Here is a 21,145-nt window from a genome sequence, read left to right as displayed (position 1 = left end):
ATATCTTCATGAAACCTTTGCCTAAGGAATTATTTGAGTACTTCAGAAACAGATTGGGGGTTTCTACCCCTCCGGTAGAGACCTGAGTGATGCTGATTTGCATAAGTCCAGTATGCATTTACATAGATACTATTCATTCCGAATTGATGTGTTGGTGCTCCTACTCAGGGGGAGTAGTCAATTGTGTGGTTTAGTGGATTTATGATTTTTCTTTGATGTTTATGTAAGTTTTTTGGCATTGATGTCAAAGGGGGAGAGATATATGTGAAGAACATAGCTTAACATAATATCAGTCAAAGTGAGATCAGAGCTTAACAGGGATATCATTCACAAGAGGATTTTGTTAACTTCATTATAATATCATCTTATGGGAGATTGTTGGTTGTCTTCCTTTGGGGGAGACTTGTTTGTCATTTCTTGGCACTTGGATGTTTTTCACATCTAGTGTTGCCATAAATGTCAAAGGGGGAGATTGTTGGCAAATTGGAGGAATTGATTATGTGTTGCATTGATGTTTTATCATTGATGACAACATCGATTGTTTTGGTTGTTTATCGGTTTCCGGTAGGTTCTGGTAGAGCGGTTGGATTATGATATTGATCCAGTATGCTTGGGTATGATTCAGTTTGCGTAATTGGTTTGGATATGTCATTAATGCTATTCGGATGTGTATTACAATTAGTTGGTTCAATATTTGATGAATCAGGAGCTATCATTTGTTCTAGTGAGCCTTTTGGTCACTAATAAGGGTTTCACCGATAGAGCTTTGTTGAAGATCTTTTGATGCACTTGATAAGTGTTGGTGTGGCTTATAGATGGATTTAGAGATGTTGTTGGTTATCTTGTTTGTGTTTTTGTTGATCGATGGTGTTGCATTTCAAACCAGACCTAATGCTATTTTATTCTGTTAGGTTACATACCGGTTTATGTAACGTGTTGGTGGATGATCCCGATGCATTTCTGGTTGGATCTATTGATTGTATTATGTTGTTATGGTCTTAGGATGACTTGGTTGATCATTGGATTGTGAGTTTATGTTATGAATTTATTGTATTATCTTTTAGGTGGCCGACCTAATTGTTTAGGTCCCGGGTTGGTATAAATATGATGTAAGATCTCTTTGTAGATCATAGGTTTCTGGGATATAGGATTATCTGTGTGCAAAAAAGGTTGTAATCATATGCAAAGGTTTTGGTCGATCATAGGTGATTGAATTGGGTTGGTGAAAGAGGTTTAAGACCTCTAGTACTGAGCTTAAACAAAACTGTATTCAGGCATAGGAGATGTTATTCTTGTAGTTCACTCTTCTTTTCGGATTGTAGTCTAGATTTATTTTGTAGTCAGTGAGGGTCCTTTTGTGATGGGCAGTGCGCTCTAGGCGGTTGGCCTTCCTACATGTTGCTTGTGCAGACCCCTCTTTTTGTAATCACATACTTACTGTAAAAGTATTATTTGACTGTGGGTAGGCTTCCCACCTTGGTTTTTCCCTTTACTGGGTTTTCCACGTACAAATCTTGGTGTTATATTTTGTGGATGGTTGGTAAATGTTCTATGGTTTATATTTGTGCTTAACTGTCATATCTGCTATTTCAGTAATAAGGTTTTAATGCTTAAAGTTATATAATCTGTTAACAACTGATTCACTCCCCCTCCCCCTCTTAGTTGTTCACCAGTTATCTGAGTTGTCTAACATAGTGTTGAAGGAAAAGGCCCCACTTTTATCCAATTTGTTTTTGCCTCAATATTGTTGCATGCTATGAGAGGATTCTTTTCCATCATTTTCCTTCCATAATAGTATCCAAATTGAGAAGTATAGTATCATCCATAAATTATTGATTAAGATTTGGGGTTAAGATTAGAAGCAGGGCAAAAACCTTTAATAGGGACTATGTTGATGTCATGGGTGATATTTCTTTCTAACACTTTAGTCAAAATAATAAATGAATAGGGGAGAGGGGGTGTCCTTGTCTTAAGAAACATTTGGTCAAAAAATGAGCATTGAAGGAACCATTTGCAATGACATAAAACATAGGAGTGGTGTCGCAGTGACAAATGAGAATGCTGACAATTTTACCGTGGAAGCTAAATTATTTGACAACTTTCTTCAAGAAGTGCTAGAAATGTTTTCATAGGCCTTGAAAATGTCAAGTTTAAGTGCTAGACTCTTTTTTTCCCTTGCAAATGGAGTGGAGAATCTTGTGGATATAGATGATAATATCGAGAATTTGTCTCCTTGGGATGAATCCATTTTGATTTGGGTCAACAATCTTATCAAGAAATGGTTGAATTTGTAGCACGAGCATTTTGTCCAGAAATTTATAGGTATCCTTTTAAAAACTTATAGGGTATAACTCCTCCATTTTATTGGCTCCTATCTTCTTAGGGATGAGAATCAAAAAACTATTTATTTCTTTTAGAGAGCTCCCTAAAGAAAAGAAATCCCAAACAACTTTGACAACATCTAGGCCCACTATATTCTAGAATAATTGGAAGAAAATTTAGGAGAAGTCATTAGGAATTGAATATTTGTATGGGTCAAAAGAGAAAATATTGTGTTTGAGTTGCTCTTCATCAACTTTCATACCCATAAAATCCAAATCGCCAACAAAATTATTCTTAGGAATTGCCAATAGAAGTTGTTCCTCTAGAATTTGTATGTACCAAGGGTATTAGTGAGGACTTTTTGAAGGAATTTGACTCCCTTAGATTGAATATCCTTTTCTTCTAAAGTGTATAACTATTATTCATAACCAATTTTGAAATTCAAATTTTTATTGTGTTTAAGGATTGATATATGGATAAAGTTTGTATTATGGTCACAAATTTTGAGTTGCCAATTCTTGAATTGTTGCTTCTAAAATATTTTCTCTTTTCCAATAATTCTATGAGGATTTCTAAGCGCTTTTTCCATTATAAATATTTTCCCATTAGATCCTTTTTATATATTTCTTGTTGTCTATCTAGCAATTTCTATTTAACCTCTTTTTTGTTTAAAAATATTTTCAAAAAATTCCTATTCCATTCCTTTATGTTTTTTTTTAACATTTTTTATCTTGTTGATTAGTTTGAAAAGTCATTCCTCTCACCTCAATGTTCCACCATTTTTTATTGGAATTTTTATATTTGGGTATTGGTGTTTTAAGGTTCGGGTTGATTTACTCCCACTCTTAGTCTTGTGGTGTGTTCAACATGATCTATGTTAAAGCAGGGAGAGTCAAATAGGTCTAGCAAGGTGTGTTATGCTAGTTGACTCTTGCTAAGGAAAATTACAAAGAAAAAATTCTTTTTTGCTAAATAATATGAAAATACGACTACAAAATGGGTGTTGCAGTGCGCACCAGACACAAATTTTACAAAACAAAAGTAATTTGAAAATGCAACTACAAAATGGGTGTTGTAGTGTGCATATTGCAAAATGGGTGTTGTAGTGTGCACCAAGAAAAAAATTGATATGAGACTGTAAGATGGGTGCTGCAATGACACCAAGAACAAACAACAACGGGGCCTTATATTCCCCTCCTTAAGATGTCAACATGCCTCCATATTGATATATTAAGGAAGATAGAGATCCACATCAAGGATAAACACCTTCACCACCAAGGAGATATCCTTTAAGCAAAAATGCATGCATTCCAAGCTAGGAAGAATACAATCTTCAAAAAAGGAAGAGATAGTTGTAAAAGAGATATCTTGCAAGAAGTATAAAGGGATACTTATCAAGGATACATGACTATCAACAAGGGAGGAAGAGATATATTTCTAAATATATCTACCCCCAAGAGGAGATCTTTAATAAATATGTCATCTTCAACACTAAGAGAGGGGACAAAGATCAAGGATACACACCTTCCCTATTGATAGGAAAGGGGATTCTTGATGAAGGATTTGACCAAATAGAGTTAATTTACAAAAATACATATGCTTTCAAAGCAAGGACGAGGTCGTAATCAAGGATACACACCTCCAAGCAAGGCTAAAATCCTCATGGACAAACAATCCTATGCAAGAAACAATATCCTTATAAAAGATGTATCTTGACAAAGAAAAAGTGGATCCTTAGGAAGGAGGGATTATTGAAAAACTATACTTGCCCCCCAACATGGAGACAAGAATAACTAGGTTATTATGTTTCTAGCCAAGTATGATTGCACATAAAATTGTACCACTAAAAATGAAAAATATCCCCCAAAAAAGTAAGATACTAAAGTCACATAATGAGAAGCAACATAATAGGGCCAAGGAGTGCTAATGTACTATATGTATATTTAGATTTAGAAAATGAGTGAGATAATATGTAATATGAATATGAGCTCTATCATATAAATTTTGAACAAATTCCTTAAACACTCTATAATTATAAAAAGAGTAAGTATAATTGTGATGAAAGAGACAAAAAATATTACGATTGTTTTTCTTAGAGTTATTTTTTATATCTTCTGAAAAGAAAAGTAATGTTTCTATCATGTTTAAGTCTCCAAAAGATTCCCTTTGCTAGATTCAAATGAGTGTTAGAATGTTGTCATTGATGTCAAATGTGAGATTTTCATTAGTTAAGGAATTGGATATCTGTGATTTATATAAAAGAGCTTAATACACAATCCAAATGGAAATGCTATCATTAATGTCAAAGGTACAAAGATAAAATTATCATTGATGTCAAAGAAATAACATTATATACTAGCCAGCTTGAGGTACTTAAGTTGAATATTGTGTATGAAGTCAACATAAAGATATATATTTAGTTAGAACATACCACATTAGATTCCTAAAAGTATGTTGGAAGTTTCCATCATTGATGTCAAGTGTAGGCAGGATAATTGTCAATGATATCAGAGTCATTGCAAGAACATAAAGGAGAGGAGGTCGTCAAGAGAACTGAAAAGTTATGTTGGTCCTTTGTAATGGAATCCATTTCATATAGATTATTGATGGGTTCTCTTTGTTAGCAATTAACATAGAAGATTATTTGAAATCTTTTCATATTTGCTATGTTGGTCAATCCATATTAAATAATTTAAAGTCAATGGTTAATGTGCATCAATTGATATAATAGTAAAATAGTAATATGTGTTGAAGACACTAGGGATGATTATCATACAAAAGTGACTTCGATTATGTTTAAAACTAGTTATAAGGTAGCACTATTAATATATGTGATTATGACTATTTAAAAGACAATGATTAAAAAAAAGGAAAACCATATAAGAGAAGTAAAAAACACATGGAATAAGAGAAAAACAAAAAAGACAAAATAAGAATAAGATGATTTGTCTTACTAATATGTGTAAGTATAAGCCAATGATTATTTAATATGATAAGGCAATGATTTTAAAGGAAAGAACCAATTATTATATTGTAGAAGGGAAAGCCGTCCATATAAAACAAAAGGCATGTAAGACCAAAAAAAGACAGAATATAGGTGGTGATTTGTTTAAATAAGTAAATAATGAGAAGAAGTGTGATCTAGATTTGAAGGAATGTAAGACAAAATGAATAGGACAAAAGTTGTTATGAGATAACAAAAGGTGTGATTCAAACTTTAAGATGTAGGGGTGTGACTTTGTTGGCAATTTGAAGGAATTGATTATGTGTTGCATTGTTGTTTGTCATTGATGGCAACACTGGTAACATCGGCTGTGCTAGCTGCTTTGGCAGTTTACCAGTGTCTTTATGGTCCTGGTAGGTTGTTTGGTTTCTGGTTGAATTGGATCATCATATGGTATGCTCTGGTATGTTTGGGTTATGGAATTGGATTATTCATGCTACTCAGTTTCATATTCAATCAGTTGGTTTTGATCTGGTGATCGAATGCTATCCTGTATGCTGGTAAGCTTGGTTTGTTGTTCCGATGAGGGTTTTATCGGCAGAGCTTTTTTGAATATATTTGATGATATGCATAAGTGGCGTTGGTGTGGCTTCTAGTGGAGATTCAGGATGCTGACGGTGATCGTGTTTGAGACTTGGTTGATTGGGATCATTTATTTAGCATGCATGGACCTATATTGGGTCCCAATATTATCTAGGTCATGGACTAGTTTCTGTAACATGTTGGAGGATGTTCTTGATGTGTTACCCGTGGGATTTAAGGATTGGTTTACATTATTTTTGGCCTAAGATGACCTGGTTGATAAGTTGTTATACTAATAAGGTTTAAATTCTCCATTGCGGTAGAACACTGTTTCACCCCCCCCCCCCCCCCCCCCCTCTCAATGTTCTTGGTTTCCAACAATTGGTATCAGAGCCTGGTGCCTTAGAGGGAGTTTAACAACTTGAGGAAGATCCTGTTTCTGGAATATATGGAGATAAATTTAAGGAAGGAACTTCAAGTAGATCTTGAAGACTATGATGTTGAAAGATTGAGGAACATGAAGATGCAAGATGAGTTGAGGTCTATGAAGGAATTCAGTTTTACCCTGCAGGAGAGGTTGTCAACTGCACAAGCCAGGAGGAAGAAACTTTTACAAAATCATGATGATGAAGAGAAGGATGCCCTTAAGGAACAATGCCAGAAACTGAGTCAGGAGAATATGGTCATGAGGAATGAGATGCAAGCCCTAACTATGAGGATGTTAAAGGAGATTGAAGATTGAAAGAAGAAGGAAGAAAATATTGCTATATCTCTAAAAGATAGATCTGAAGAATGCATCCGGTTGGTTCATCAAAATGATATGTTGAGAACTGATTTGATGCATTCACAAAACAATGAGTAGGAATTGGAAAGAATGGTAATAATCCTAAGAGATGATCTGGCTATTGCAAATGAATACAAGGATAAGTTCAAGGTTAGTTTTGCTAAGCTTGATGAAATGTTGAAGGATCAGAGGGACACTGGAGACACCAGTGGTCTTGGATTTGAGCATGGAGAGAGCTCCGGTACTGCAAATGAAGATCAGAAGGTCAACCAGAATCAAAGGTCACTGATAAGGAATCCTAATGTATATAAATTTAATGGCAGATTCTTTGTTTGCAATAATTTTGGTCATATGGCTAGGCATTGTAGAAATAGATCAAATTAGAATAATAATGCAGTTCCCGATTAGTGTGCAAATTGTAAGAATTATGGACGTAGGACAAAATATTGTAGAATGATTGTGAAATTTCATGCATGTGGAAAGTTTGGACATATGGCTAATCAATGCAGGTCAAGGTTATAGTAAGGCAATTCAGAAGAACAATGTTACATGTTATGCATGTAACAAAGTGGGACATATTGCTAAATTTAACAGAAGCAAGAATCCACTGATAGGATGTGATAAATCAAATGAGAAGGGAAAGCAGAAGGTTAATGATACTAGGAAGGAGCATGAGAAGAAGTGGGTTAGGAAGTTTGAGGCTCAACTAATAGAATCAATTGCCCCTGATGTTCATTTGGCTAAAGGATATAACCCAGTTACTCAACTGACAGAGCAGATTGTTCCTGCACCGACAGGAAACTCATCCGGCAACTAAGGCATTCACCTTAGGGGGAGGAAAATTGATGACATATCTTTCATTGCCCCTAGTAGTGGTCTGAAAGCCTGTTTCAGATCTTTGGAAGTCAGTTTGGAGGTTAACCAACAAAGATTTGTTGGATCTTGGATCTAGTTTGGTTCACTGGTAAGTCATTTTATGAGTTATGGTTTGGTCATACATCTACAGTTAAGTATTTCAGAATCTTTGGTAGTGATGTTATATCAAGAGAGATGATTTAATTGGCAAGTTTGATCCTAAATTTGATGGAGATATATATCTTAGTTATTATAATGAAAGCAAGGCATATAGATGTTATAATAAGATATTATAGAGAATTGTGGAGAGTGCTAATGTCATGAGTGAAATACAAGTCAAATCAAAGTTCATGAGCAAGAACCGACAGTGGAAATGGTCTTAACCAAACTAGTAACACCTTTACCAAAATCGAATGTTGAACCAGTTACTCCGGCAATATCAGAAAATTCTACAGTAACTGAAGATCAAGAAGAGGAACAAAGAGTCAGAAGATTCCTAGGTATGTAAGGATGAATCATTCAAAAGATTAGATGATTGGACAAGAAGAAGGCTGGAAACTAATGAGGTATGTTTAATTTCTCAAGTTGAATCGGTATCAGTAATTCAAGCATGTAAAGATGAATGTTGGATGAAATCTATGGAAGAGGAATTGGATCAGTTAGAAAGGGATAACACATGGTCTTGGATGTTATTGGAAATTGGCTTAATTGGTTTACAATGGATATTTTTAAGGAAGGAATTTATTATGTTGAATCCTTGCTCCGATAACTAGGATTTTCAGATGTTTTCATGAACTATCTGTTATGATTTTGTTTTATGATGATTTTACACTATGAGCATGTTCAGATGCAGATTGGGTTAGAGATACAGGTAACCAGATAGACTCATCTAGTGAATCTTTCTTTCTTGGAAAAAACTTGTCTTATGGATCAGCAAGGAACAATCATGTGCTTCTTTATCTACTGCTGAAGCTGAGTATGTTTTTGTTGCTACTAACTGTACACAAGTTCTATGGGTGAAGGATATGATAACAGATATAAGGCTGGATTGTAATGTATCGACAGTTACTCATTGTAACAACTTTGCTGCTATTATCATCCAGTATTTCTATCAAGTATAACTTTCTAAAGGAATTAGTGGAAGCAAATGAAGTCAAATTGGTTTGAGGAATCATTTGAGCATTTGAGAGACAGGTTGTAGTTTTTTGCCCCTCCAGTAGAGACCTAGTGATGTAATTTGGTATCAGTCTGGTGTGCATTATTAGAGATATTGTTCAATCTGGAATGAATAACATTGATGTGGGGATGCTACTGCTCAGGGGGAGTAGTTAGTCTTGTGATTTAGTGGTTTATTATTTTGCTTTTTTATTTATGTAAGATTTCTGGCATTGATGTCAAAGGGGGAGAGATATTCATGTGAAAAACATAAGGAGTTATATAGATTAAGGGGAGAGATACTTATGTGTAATATAGAGCTTAACAGAGATAGCAATCTAAGGGGAATTTTATTGGCACAAAGAGGAGGAACACAATTTCAGATTGGTTGTATCCCATTGGGGGAGTTTGGTTCAGGTCTATGGATGGTTAATTGGTATAGAGATATTTTGTTCAGAACTTCATTGTCATATCATTTTGTGGGAGATTGTTGGTTATCTTCCATTGGGAGAGACTTGTTTGGAATTTCTTGGGGCTTGGATGTTTTTCACATCTAGTGTTTCCATCAATGCCAAAGGGGGAGATTGCTGGCAATTTGAAGGAATTGATTATTTTTTGCATTGTTGTTTGTCATTGATGGAAACACTGGAAACACCGGTTGTGCTAGCTGCTTAGATAGTTTATCGATATCCTTATGGTCTCGATATGTTTTTTGGTTTCTCGTTGGATTGGATCATCATCCGGTATGCTTCGGTATGTTTGGGTTATGGAATTGGATTATTCATGCTACTCAGATTCATATTCAGTCAGTTGGTTTTGATTTGGTGATCAGATGCTATCTTGTATGCTGGTAAGCTTGGTTTGTTATTCCGGCAAGGGTTTCATCGATAGAGCTTTGTTGAAGATCTTTGATGATATGCATAAGTGGTGTTGGTGCAACTTCTAGTGGAGATTCAAGATGATTGTGGTGATTGTGTTCAAGACTTGGTTGATTGGAATCATTACTTTAGCATGTGTGGACCTATATTGGGTCCCGATATTATCTAGGTTATGGACCAATTTTTGTAACATGTTGGAGGATGTTCCTGATGCATTATCGATAAAATTTAAGGATTGGTTTATATTGTTTTCGGCCTAAGCCGACCTAGTTGATAAGTTGTTGTACTGATAAGGTTAAAATTCTCCATTCCGGCAGAACACTGATTCACCCCCACCCCCTTCTCAGTGTTCTTGGTTTCCAACTAAGTTTGCATGTAGTTTAGTTTCTTTTTGTTTAAAAATAAAATTAACAAAAAGGTGCGATTTATTGTTATTTTCTAAAGTTGTGATGTATTATGTCTAAAAAGGTGTGATTTATTAAGTGTGGACTATGTCTAAAATAAAAGAACAAGTGTTTGTAAGAGTACCTTTCTTCAGGAAAGATGTATCTCTTGAAAAACATGGTGTCCCTTAAAGAGAATCACACTCCTTGAGAGAGATATGGAGAAATATATTATTGTGATTAGAAGTGGAGTGTGCAATGGAGTGAGCGATGTGAATTGGGCAAGCAACCATTCAATAAAATATTCCTGAGTATAAGGAATAAGAAGAAGAGAGTATTGAATGAAAAAAATACAGATGTGATTGTATACACCAGCCAACAAAGAATAAACATTAACAAGATTATTTTTAGACCTATGAGTAGATTGTAAGGTGATTATTTGCAGAATTGTGAAACACAAAGAGACGTGTTTGAGGAGGAGAAGTATTATGTGAAGGCTATTTCAGATTTAAATAAATAGATAAAGAAGTTAATTGCTAATTTGATAAAGAAGAAAATATAGAAGACCATTGAAGACTTGTGATTGATTTGAGAAGCATTTTATGATAAACCTTGAACATAAGTATACACAGATTTCAAGATGAAGAATGTGCAGTTCTAATTGAAGAAATCAATATTGAGTCTTGATCAAACTTAGAGCAAATTTGAAGGCAGATTTATGATCAGACTTACAGTAGACTTATGGATAGATTTATGAAGAAGTTTATAGGAGATCATCATGAGGAGATTTTGATCATTGTATGATTAGTTATAGAATAGTTGATAAGGAAACATAATCAGATTTGTGGAGAGAAATAGTATCCATCATTAGTTGAGAAAGCAACATTGCTAAGGTGGAAATTAATATTGGTGAGGTCGGTGCCTCATATTTAGAGTTGGTGCTTCTAGTGAGTTGGTGCTCACAAATTGAATTAGGGGTTGGTGCCTCTAGTAGGTTTGTTCTTACAATTTGTGGGAGTTGGTGCTTCTAGTGGGTTGATGCTCACAAATTCTATCAGTAAGGTGTTGGTTGCTACAAACATTATTAAAAAAAATTGTATAAAAGAATTGATTTTCCATGGTTTTCTCCTATAAGGGTTTCCACATATATATCTTGTGTTATATGTTAGACACAATGCACCCCTGAGAGGGGGAGGGGGTGAATCAGTGGTTCTCAAAATTTTCCCTTTAGCTATCCTATGTGAGCATGCCGGTTAATAGTTATAACTCAATGCAGACTTACCGGTTAGTGGGGAGACCAACAAAGATGAAATCACACACAAGAGGCATCACATAACACTAGCATGTATGAGGAAAACCCAAGATGGGAAAAACCTCGGTGAGCAATGCTGCTGGAGTCTACTACTCCAATCCAGCCTCACAATGAAAACAGTTACAATGTGGCACCAACCCAAGGAGCACCAACCCCTAACTTGTTGATAGGCTACAACCCAAATGAGCTACAACCCCTACACCAAGCTACAACATAGTAATCACAATGTAAAATTCAAATACAAAGTAGTTATCTTGTTATAAATGAATCTTCCAACCATTACATATTGATGGGGTTTGCTTAGCTTGCTCACACTTCACCTATTCGGTGTTGCTCAATTCCACCAACATCTCCAGGTCTAGCTATGCTCCAAGACCTCCAAGTCCTTCTGAATCTCTTCTAGGGATTTCTCTTTTCCAATCTCAATGTGTTTGCAACAAGTGTTTAACTAGGAACCCAACCATTACCAAGTGACTTCCATATGCTCAATTGTGCTATCTTGACAACAACTTGTCAAATTCAGCCCCATACTATTGTGATTCATTGCAAAGGTGTGGAGGTAGAATTTAACATGAAATTAATTCCATTTGGGTCCATTTTTGGTTTGCATTCATTATCTTTCCTACCGATTTCACCATTTTGCCTAGAAATAGGGCTACAAGGAATGAGCCCCTATTAGGCCTCCAAAATTTAGTTTTCAAGGGTTTTGAGGAAAACGGTCCAAAAGACCCCACAAAAAGGTTTATTTTTCTTCAAAAAATAACCCAAACCTAAGAGATTTTGGTGGTTTTGGTTTCCCAACTCGCCGTACAATGCCCTAACATAAAACTGAGTGTTTACTAGGGTTTCTAGTCCTCTTAACCAGTAGTGACTGATCAATTTAGTGAAATGGGTATCTGCAAGTCTTGTCAAGGCTTCTCCCTATTGTGGAAAGTTTGTATGTGACTCATGAAACTCTCCAAATGATTTGGCTATGGTTTTGTGTTCACCTCTGCACTATTCACTGAAATTTCACCCTGTCTTCTCTAGCCGGGTTGCTCCCGGACTCACCTAGAACAAGGTGGTAGCGATGTCAAAAACCACTTCTAGAACTCCTCCTAACATATATACAATATAAAAAGGGTTTCCTTCCATTTACCAACAGGCCGTGATGGTAGCACAGAGGGATTCTATGGGGCAACCATTTTACATGAAATTGCTATTTACAAGCCAAAACTGACTGATTGAAAACAAAACAATGAAAACACCAACACACACTAACTAAAAAGATTGAGATAAATAAAATGACACATTAACACACCAAATAACTTCAATCCATAACTAGATCAATGGATTCAATCCATTATCATTCACATTTTATGCAAAATAAGACCAAAACTATGATAACAGTCCGAAAATGAGTAGTTTCAGATTGTTAATCTTAAAAAATCAAACTTCCAACCTTGGTAACCATGAAAGAGGAGGTTTAAATAGTATTACCCATGTGTGGAGGCATTCTAAATCATTGTGCTATCCCTAACTCCACTGCTAAGCTCCTTTAGGACAAAAGTTATCATGACAACTTTTACAACTTTCCACTTTTTGCTTTGCCAACCTATGCAACCTATTTCAAGTCATTACTCATGAATTTTTAAGAATTCCTAAGACCATTATATACCTCTCTAATTATCATACCAATTTATGCCACTTTTGACCATCAAGAAAGCTAATCTCAACTACTCAAACTACTACCTATTCACAAAGTGCAAACCTAGGAAGAAAACCAACTCAACTAGGCCTACACCTGACTCAAATCAAACATCACACTCACTTCTTGGACCCTCCTAGAGTCCTTATTAGGAACCTGACTTGGGAATGGTCAGTACAAGCCAAAATTGTGAAAGGACTATGAGCCTAAGTCCTAGGTGCTACTGCACCATTCTCCCAAACAAAAGAAAACTAAGTCACCTCCTTGGGGATCAGATTTTGATCAATGCCTAACTTCTTAAACTCTATCTGAAGCACCCATGTAGATTTAGCATCATCCATACCCTTCCATTTGATTAGGTGCTCCCAATAGATTTGATGCCTTGTCTTCTTAGTAATCCTTGAACTCAATACCTTTTCAACCTTTGGAATTGGTCTTGCTGGTATTTGAAGGTTGTTTACATCATCTGATACCTCTGAGTGACTACTATCTAAACCTTGAATTGGTCCTTTGTAAGAAACTAAGTCTACTATGTTGAAAACTAGTGATAGTCCTATGTCACTAGGTAGGTCCACCTTGTATGTATTTTATCCATACTTGGCTAGAATGGCACATGGACCCAACCTTCGCATTTGCAACTTGTTAGGTACTCCTTTCTATAGCCTTTCTTTGTTTAGGTGCACCATTACAAGATCTCCTACTTGGAATTGTAGGTTCTTCCTTCTCTCATCAACCTTTTGCTTGTTCTTACTTGTGTTATCCATCAATGCTTGCTTGACTGATTCATGTACCTCCTTCATTGACTGAGAAAAGTCTTTTGCATATCCACTTCTCATTGCTGCATTACCTAAGTCCCTTAACTCCAATATACCCCTTGGGTGAAGACCATAGACCACTTCAAAAGGGCTCTTTCTAGTGGTTCTATTTATTGTGTATTCATCTTGTGAAAGTACTTGATCCCATGTTTGACCATACTCTTTGGTAAGGCACCTCAATAAGTTCCCTAAGCTCCTATTTACCACTTTGGTCTGCCCATATGTTTGTGGATGGTAGGCTGATCCAAAAGATAGGTTGGTACCAAGCTTTTGCCAAAGTGTTTTCCAAAAATGACTCATGAACTTTGAGTCTCTATCTGAAACAATGCTCATGGGTAAACTATGTATCCTTATCACTTCCTTGAAGAACAAATGAGCTATTTGGCATGCATCATGAGTAGCCTTGCAAGGTAAAAACTGGGCCATCTTACTAAATCTGTCCACAATGACATAAATGTTGTCAAACCCCTACTTTGTCCTTGGTAAACCTACAACAAAGTCCATACTAATGCATTCCCAAGGTCTATTTGGTATGGGAAGAGGTTGGTATAAATCGACATTTGAAGAAGTGCCCTTGGCCTTTTGACAAACAATACAAGTCTCCACATACTTTTTCACATCTTGATTCATCCTAGGCCAATATTAACACCTCTGAACCAACTCTTGAGTCTTGTTGACTCCAAAATGACCATTGAGGCTGCCATTATGCTTCTCTTGTATGAGATTTTCTCTCATTGACCCTCTAGGCACACAAAGTTGTCCTCTAAACAATAGTCCATCTTGCAAGGTAAAATCTGAATACTCACTATGAAAATGATTTTGATACTCTTTGCATAACTTGTAGGCATTTGAGAGGTCTTCTTCATCCGCGTATAGGTCTCTAAAATTGTCAACACCTATGCTCCTTAACTGAATTTCTTGGACTATCAAGAGTCTTCTGCTCAATGCATCAACAACCCGATTTAATTGACCTTTTTTGTGCTTGATTGTAAATGTGTAGGCTTGCATGTACTCCACCCACTTCATGTGTTTGTCACTGAGTTTTTCTTGTGATTTTAGAAAGATCAAAGCTTGGTTGTTTGTATAGACTATAAATTCCTTAGGAAGGAGATAATGTCTCCACTTCCTTAAAGCCTGCACTAAAGCATATAATTCCAGGTCATATGAGGAGTATTTCCTCTTTGCATCACTTAGCTTCTCACTATGGAAAGCTACTAGTATTTCTTCTTGGCTTAGGACAACATGTACTACAACATTTCTTGCATCACATTCCACTCTGAAGAGTTTCTCAAAACTAGGCAACACTAACACCGGTTGAGTAGCTATCTTCTCCTTCAAGGTTTCAAAACCTCTATTTGCTTGTTCATTCCACTGAAACTTTTCCTTCATTGCACCTCTAATAGTGTCCAACATTGGTGCACATATAGCACTGAATTTCCTAATGAACTTCTTGTAGTACTGAGCTAGTCCATGGAAGCTTCTCACCTCTATTGGTGACTTAGGAGTAGGCCAATTTACTATGGCTTCAACCTTGCTGGGATCCATCTTGAGGTTTCCTTGAGACAACATAAACCCAAGGTAAACCAACTCCTACTTAACAAATTCACACTTGTCCAAGTTCATGGTTAGCTTCTCTTCATACAATCTTTGTAACACATTTTGCAAATGATTAATATGATCTGCTCTATCCTACTGAAAATGAGAATATCATCTCGATATACCACCACAAATTTACCTATGAAGTACTTCATCATCTCATTCATGAGTCTCATGAAGGTTCTTGGAGCATTGGATAAGCCAAATGACATTACAAGCCATTCATAAAGACCCTCTATTGTCTTGAATGCAGTCTTCCATTCATTGCCCTCCTTAATCCTAATTTGGTGGTATCCACTTTTAAGGTCAATCTTGGTAAAGTATTTGGCTTCCCCTAAACAATCTATTAGGTCTTCTATTCTAGGAATTGGAAACCTATATCTGATAGTGATCCTATTTATAGATCTAGAGTCAGTGCACAATCTCCAAGTACCACCTTTGTTTTGGGCTAAAATAGTAGGTACAACACAAGGGCTAATTCTTCTCCTAATTAGACCTTGGTCTAAAATCTCTTGGATTTGTTTAGCAATCTCAACATTTTTTTGGGGAGTCATCTTGTGATCTACCTTGTTAGGTAAGGATGCCCTGGGAATAAAGCCTATTTGATGGCTTATAGATCTTTTAGGAGGTAAGGTGGTTGGTTGTCCATCACTCACTATTCCCTTACACTTCTTCAATAAGTCTTGAACCTCTATTGGCAAATATGGCTGATCTTTCTTGTCTTCCTCTTTAGGCTTCATCACTAATGCAAACCCTATACCTTCACCTTCCTCAAGTGTCTTCAAGAACTATTTTTCACTCACCAAAAGAAAATTAGGACCTGCTGCCCTCTGTTCACCTTCCTCAAGGATAGATTGGATCTTGAATGTGACTCCATCTTTCTTGAATGAGTATGCATTCTTGGCTTCATCATGAATAGATTGTCTATCAAATTTCCATGGTCTTCCTAATAGAAGATGACATGCATCCATGGGTAGGACATCACATAACACTTTGTCCTTATACCTCCCAATGGTAAAATCCACCCATGCTTGCTCTCTGACTAGGACATGTTGGCCTTTGTTCAACCAAGTGACTCTATATGGGTTACTGTGAGGTATCCTTTGCAATTTAAGCTTACTCACTACCTCTTCTGACACAATGTTGTCTATTGACCCTGAATCAATGATCACTTTAGAAACTTTGTCCATAATCTTGCATTTGATCCTAAATATTGACCTCCTTTGGCTAGGCTCTTCTCTGATAGGTTCTTTTATCAAAGTTCTTCTTATCATCAAGTTGTCACCTACCTCTGATTCTAAGGCAACCTCTAAAGTCTTTCTACTTGAAGTCTCTTCTTGAAGATAGTTCACTCTCCTTTCACTACTTTGTGATGATGATCCCTTCTCTGGATACCTATATGCTAGATGACCAAGTTGGTTGCAATGGTAACACTTCATTGTTGTAAAATATGAGGAACCTCTACCTTGTCCACTAGATCTTCCTCTAGAACCACTATTTGACCCCCTTCCTCTATTGAATCCTCCTTTACCGCTGCCACTTTCTTGCTGCTCAGTGAGTTTAGACTCACCTTGTGTTCTTTGCTCTGAACTTCTTCCTCCAAATTCTCCCCTATGGCCTCTATTTTCTTTTCCTCTACCCCTGCCCCTATTACTACTTGAATCATGTTTTCCTTTCAATTTTTCTTCCACCTTAAGGGCAAGTTGATAGCTTTGATGAACTATCTTTGGGCTCATTAGATTGAGTTCCTCTTGGATGTTACACCGTAGTCCATTTAGGTACCTAGAAACTTTGAGACTTTCTTCTTCGACCACATGAGATCTAAGGCTAAGTTTGTGAAACTCCTCTGTATAGCCACTTACATCAAGGTCTTTTTGTCTTTTTGTGTACTCCTCCTTGACAGTGTTGCACATACATCTCTTATACTGGTAGTCATCCCATACCAGTTGACATCAATGACAACCCAATGGAAACAATATCCTCCTTTGGCATTGATGTCAACTTATGTAGTATCTGACATACTACATAATCCTTCTCCCCCTTTGATTGATCTATGCGTTCTCAACACATATAGTATGTTGTATACTATAGAATCCTTCTCCCCCTTTGACAACAATGGCAAAGGGGACTATCACGATTATCACGATATCATTCCTCCTTGTATTTACCAGGTACTGACAAATTTCTTTCTCCCCCTTTGTCTTTATTGGATGTCTCTCCTTCTTTGATACCAATTATTACAAATTGTTACATTTTCTCAAGTTACAGCTCTTGAGATGGGGAACTCAACCATCAACTGACACTAATTGAGCAAGCAAATCTGAAACCATTTGTTAAAACACTTAAATGCAAAGGGATTTGTCAGTGAACACCACTCACCTGTCGGTCAACCTGCATCACCTCCTGTTTGATCCAAATTTCTTTAGGAATCAAATGTGATTGTACTACCAATACAACCAACCAGAGGACAGGTAGATACCCATAACCATGAAATTCTCTTGGGTATCCCTACTACAATTTCCATCATCTGCAGTTTGGGCAGTCAATATCCTTATCAGTTCAAGCATCTCGGCTCTGCATCATGAACACTTGAACTCCCCCCGAGTCACACATCTCAGGTTCTCATCACCAGTTAGATCCAATATTGGGAATCCAATTTTCACCATATATCGGTTGAGCTATCCATATATGATCATCTGATGATCCTTCAGTTCCATTATATCCACCATAACTTATGACATGATCCTAAATTCACACAATGCCATACAATGACATTGTCATGCCATAAAATAAACCGGTTAGCCCAAAGATATGCAAGCCTGCATGATCAGCAACCGGGCCCACTCATGTCATTAAGGTCTTCATCAACACCACCTGAGACATAACTTCACTCCATGCTACTGGGGCTATTGAAATGATCTCCAACCTCATTGTCTTACATAACCTACAAGTACCTATTAGCAATCATATCGGTAACAATCTGCACATACCAGTTTTCTTGTATTGGTCCATTATCACTATCAGAGCACCTTCCTATGACTCTTGACATCTTGTGTCACCATGTATCTGATTCCAATTTTTAACTTTTCATGCATAGACAAATCGGTAGTGATCCAATATTCATCTCTAGGTGGGTAGTCAAGGAAGCCTCTACACACACTTATCTTTTCATTTTTATTCTTCATACCGACAACAACATGTCTCGCCATGTTGCCTTCATCACTGAGGGGGTGAATGATAAGTTCAATTTACTACTCCCCCTAAGATATTTCATCTCCTTTAGGCCATAGGAGACATCACCTATGCAATGAGTGCACAGTGCCGGTCCATGGTCTTCTTTCTCCAAACCTACTTGGTCTCATTCTTCCTCTCATTTTTTAGGCTTGGGAGCAGGTCTTTCCTTCTTCTGCTGATGGGTCCTTCTATTTACTAATTCTCTATCACATCTAGAAGTAGTGCTATAGTAGCACACAACATCCATCCCAACTTCATGATTGGAGAATCTCTTGACATACCGATTTGACCATCTTCTCCTGGTCATGTTTCTATGACTAGCAACTGAAACCAGTGGACCTCTTTCTCCTGCAGGGACATTTCTCCTTTGGTTCCATGCCAGTATTTGACTTCCAAATGCTCTATATCTACTTTTCTATAGAGCATAGTTGTTAAACTGACCTCCATGTGACTGCAGGTTCCTCCTCCTGCACTCAAACTCTCTATGGCCAAAAACATTGCAGTTATGATAAACAACATTTGCATAACTGGGAGAGGGGACATGCATGTATCTACTCCTAGATACATTTTTCTCATATGCATGATTTCTATGAGATCCTAGATCATCCTTTCTAGATCTATTTCTACATTCCCTTGCCCTATGGCCATAAGAATTACATGCAAAGCAGTAACAGGTAAATGATGGCATATGACTTACAAATTTATTTTGTCATGCATGAGGAGATCTTACCGATTTTTCATCTCCATTTCTACTTCTTTGAGAATGGATCCTTGGTTGTCCATTTTGTGTAGCTCTTCCATTGGATCTCTTCTTCTCCCACACTTGCTTTGCCCTATGGGTGGTAACATTTCTTTGTCCTCTGCCAGTAGAGGGTCTTCTTTGCTTCTTCCTCATCTTCTTGCTTTCGGTGAAGCTGTCTTCTCCCATCTTCCCCTTACCTTTGGGATTTGCATGATTCTTCCTTTTTGTAGCACTGGTCTTCACTCTTGTCTGCAAGTCCTCACTAGTTGTGGTCAGGTCAACCTTCTTCTGAGGAGCATTTCTAACTGGGAAGGTATGGCCTTTGTTTTCTCCATTTGAGGAGATAAACAAAATGTCATTGTGGAGGAATTTTTTGTTGGTGGAGCATTCACTTGTACCACTTCCTAGTCCTTCAGTATCCTTGGCATGCTTTTTCTTCTTCAACATTTTGTCCAAGGCATCACTACTGCCATCAACCCTAATTCTCACCTTGAGCTCATCTTTACAATTTTCAAGGTCATTTCAGAGAATCTCCATTTCTCCAACCAGCTGCAGATATTCTTCATTCTTTACTTCTAGCTTAGATGCTAGATCTTCACATAGGCACTCCTTGGTGTTCTCTGCCTGAGACTTCAACTCTGAGATGCATTTATCAATTTCTTCAAGGCATTTTTTCAGTCAATTCTACTCTACTATAGCAACATTCTTGAATAGCTTGTATTCCGTTCTAACTCTACTGAGTTCTTCAGGTGCATTTACAAGCTCTCCTTCAAGATCAACTTCTGCTTCATCCTCTTCTTCCCATTCCTCATCACTGCCAAACACATCTTTTCAGTGGGAACTATTTTCCCTAGCACTTCTAGATGTGTGCTCCTATTCTTCAGATTCTTGAGCCATGAAGAGGTGGGTTCCTTCTTCATCACTGCTGCTGCTGCTAGCAGATCTATCTTCACCATCCTTATAAATATGAGATGTATTTCTCATTTTTCCTTCAAATGATGGTTTTGCAGTGGTGGGCTCATTTCCATAGAGATTCTTCAATCTTTCCCATAAGCTCTTTGTTGTTTTACATCTGTCCACCTATGAGGAGACATCACTTGTGAGTCCACTAAAAATAGCCTTCATGGCTTCTTCATTGCACTAGTTTCTTCTTTCTTCTACATATCTCATAGGAAGACTAACATTTATAGGGAGACCATCAACTATAGACATCCATACATCAAACCCTAAAGAGGATAGGGAGACTTCCATTCTGCTACTCCAAATAGAAAAAAATGAACCATCAAATATAGGAGCAGGGTTTGACATTAAACAAACCATTGTATCCTTAAGACATAATCTACCCAAGCCAGAGAAAGCTCGTCTAGCTGCGAACCTAGGCTCTGATACCAATTGTTAGACACAATGCACCACTGAGAGGGGGAGGGGGTGAATCAGTAGTTCTCAAATGTTTCCTTTTAGCTACCCTATGTGAGCATACTGGTTAATAGTTATAACTCAATGTAGACTTACCAGTTAGTGGAGAGACCAACACAAATGCAATCACACACAAGAGGCATCACATAACACTAACATGTACGAGGAAAACCCAAGATAGGAAAAACCTCAGTGAGTAATCCTGCTAGAGTCTACCACTCCAATCCCGCCTCATAATGAAAACTGCTACAATGTTTAGGGCACAAATCCAAGGAGAACCAACCCCTAACTTGTTTATGGGATACAACCCAAAAGAGCTACAACCCCTGCATCGAGATACAACTCAGTGATCACAATATAAACTTAAAATACAAAAGTAGTTATCTTGTTACAAGTGAATCTTGCAACCATTACATATACCTTACTCTGTTGGTGAGATA

Source organism: Cryptomeria japonica, chromosome 9 (assembly GCF_030272615.1).
Source record: "Cryptomeria japonica chromosome 9, Sugi_1.0, whole genome shotgun sequence".
NCBI lineage: Eukaryota > Viridiplantae > Streptophyta > Pinopsida > Cupressales > Cupressaceae > Cryptomeria > Cryptomeria japonica.
The sequence above is the reverse complement of the archived record's forward strand: the minus strand, read 5'-3'. Positions refer to the sequence as shown.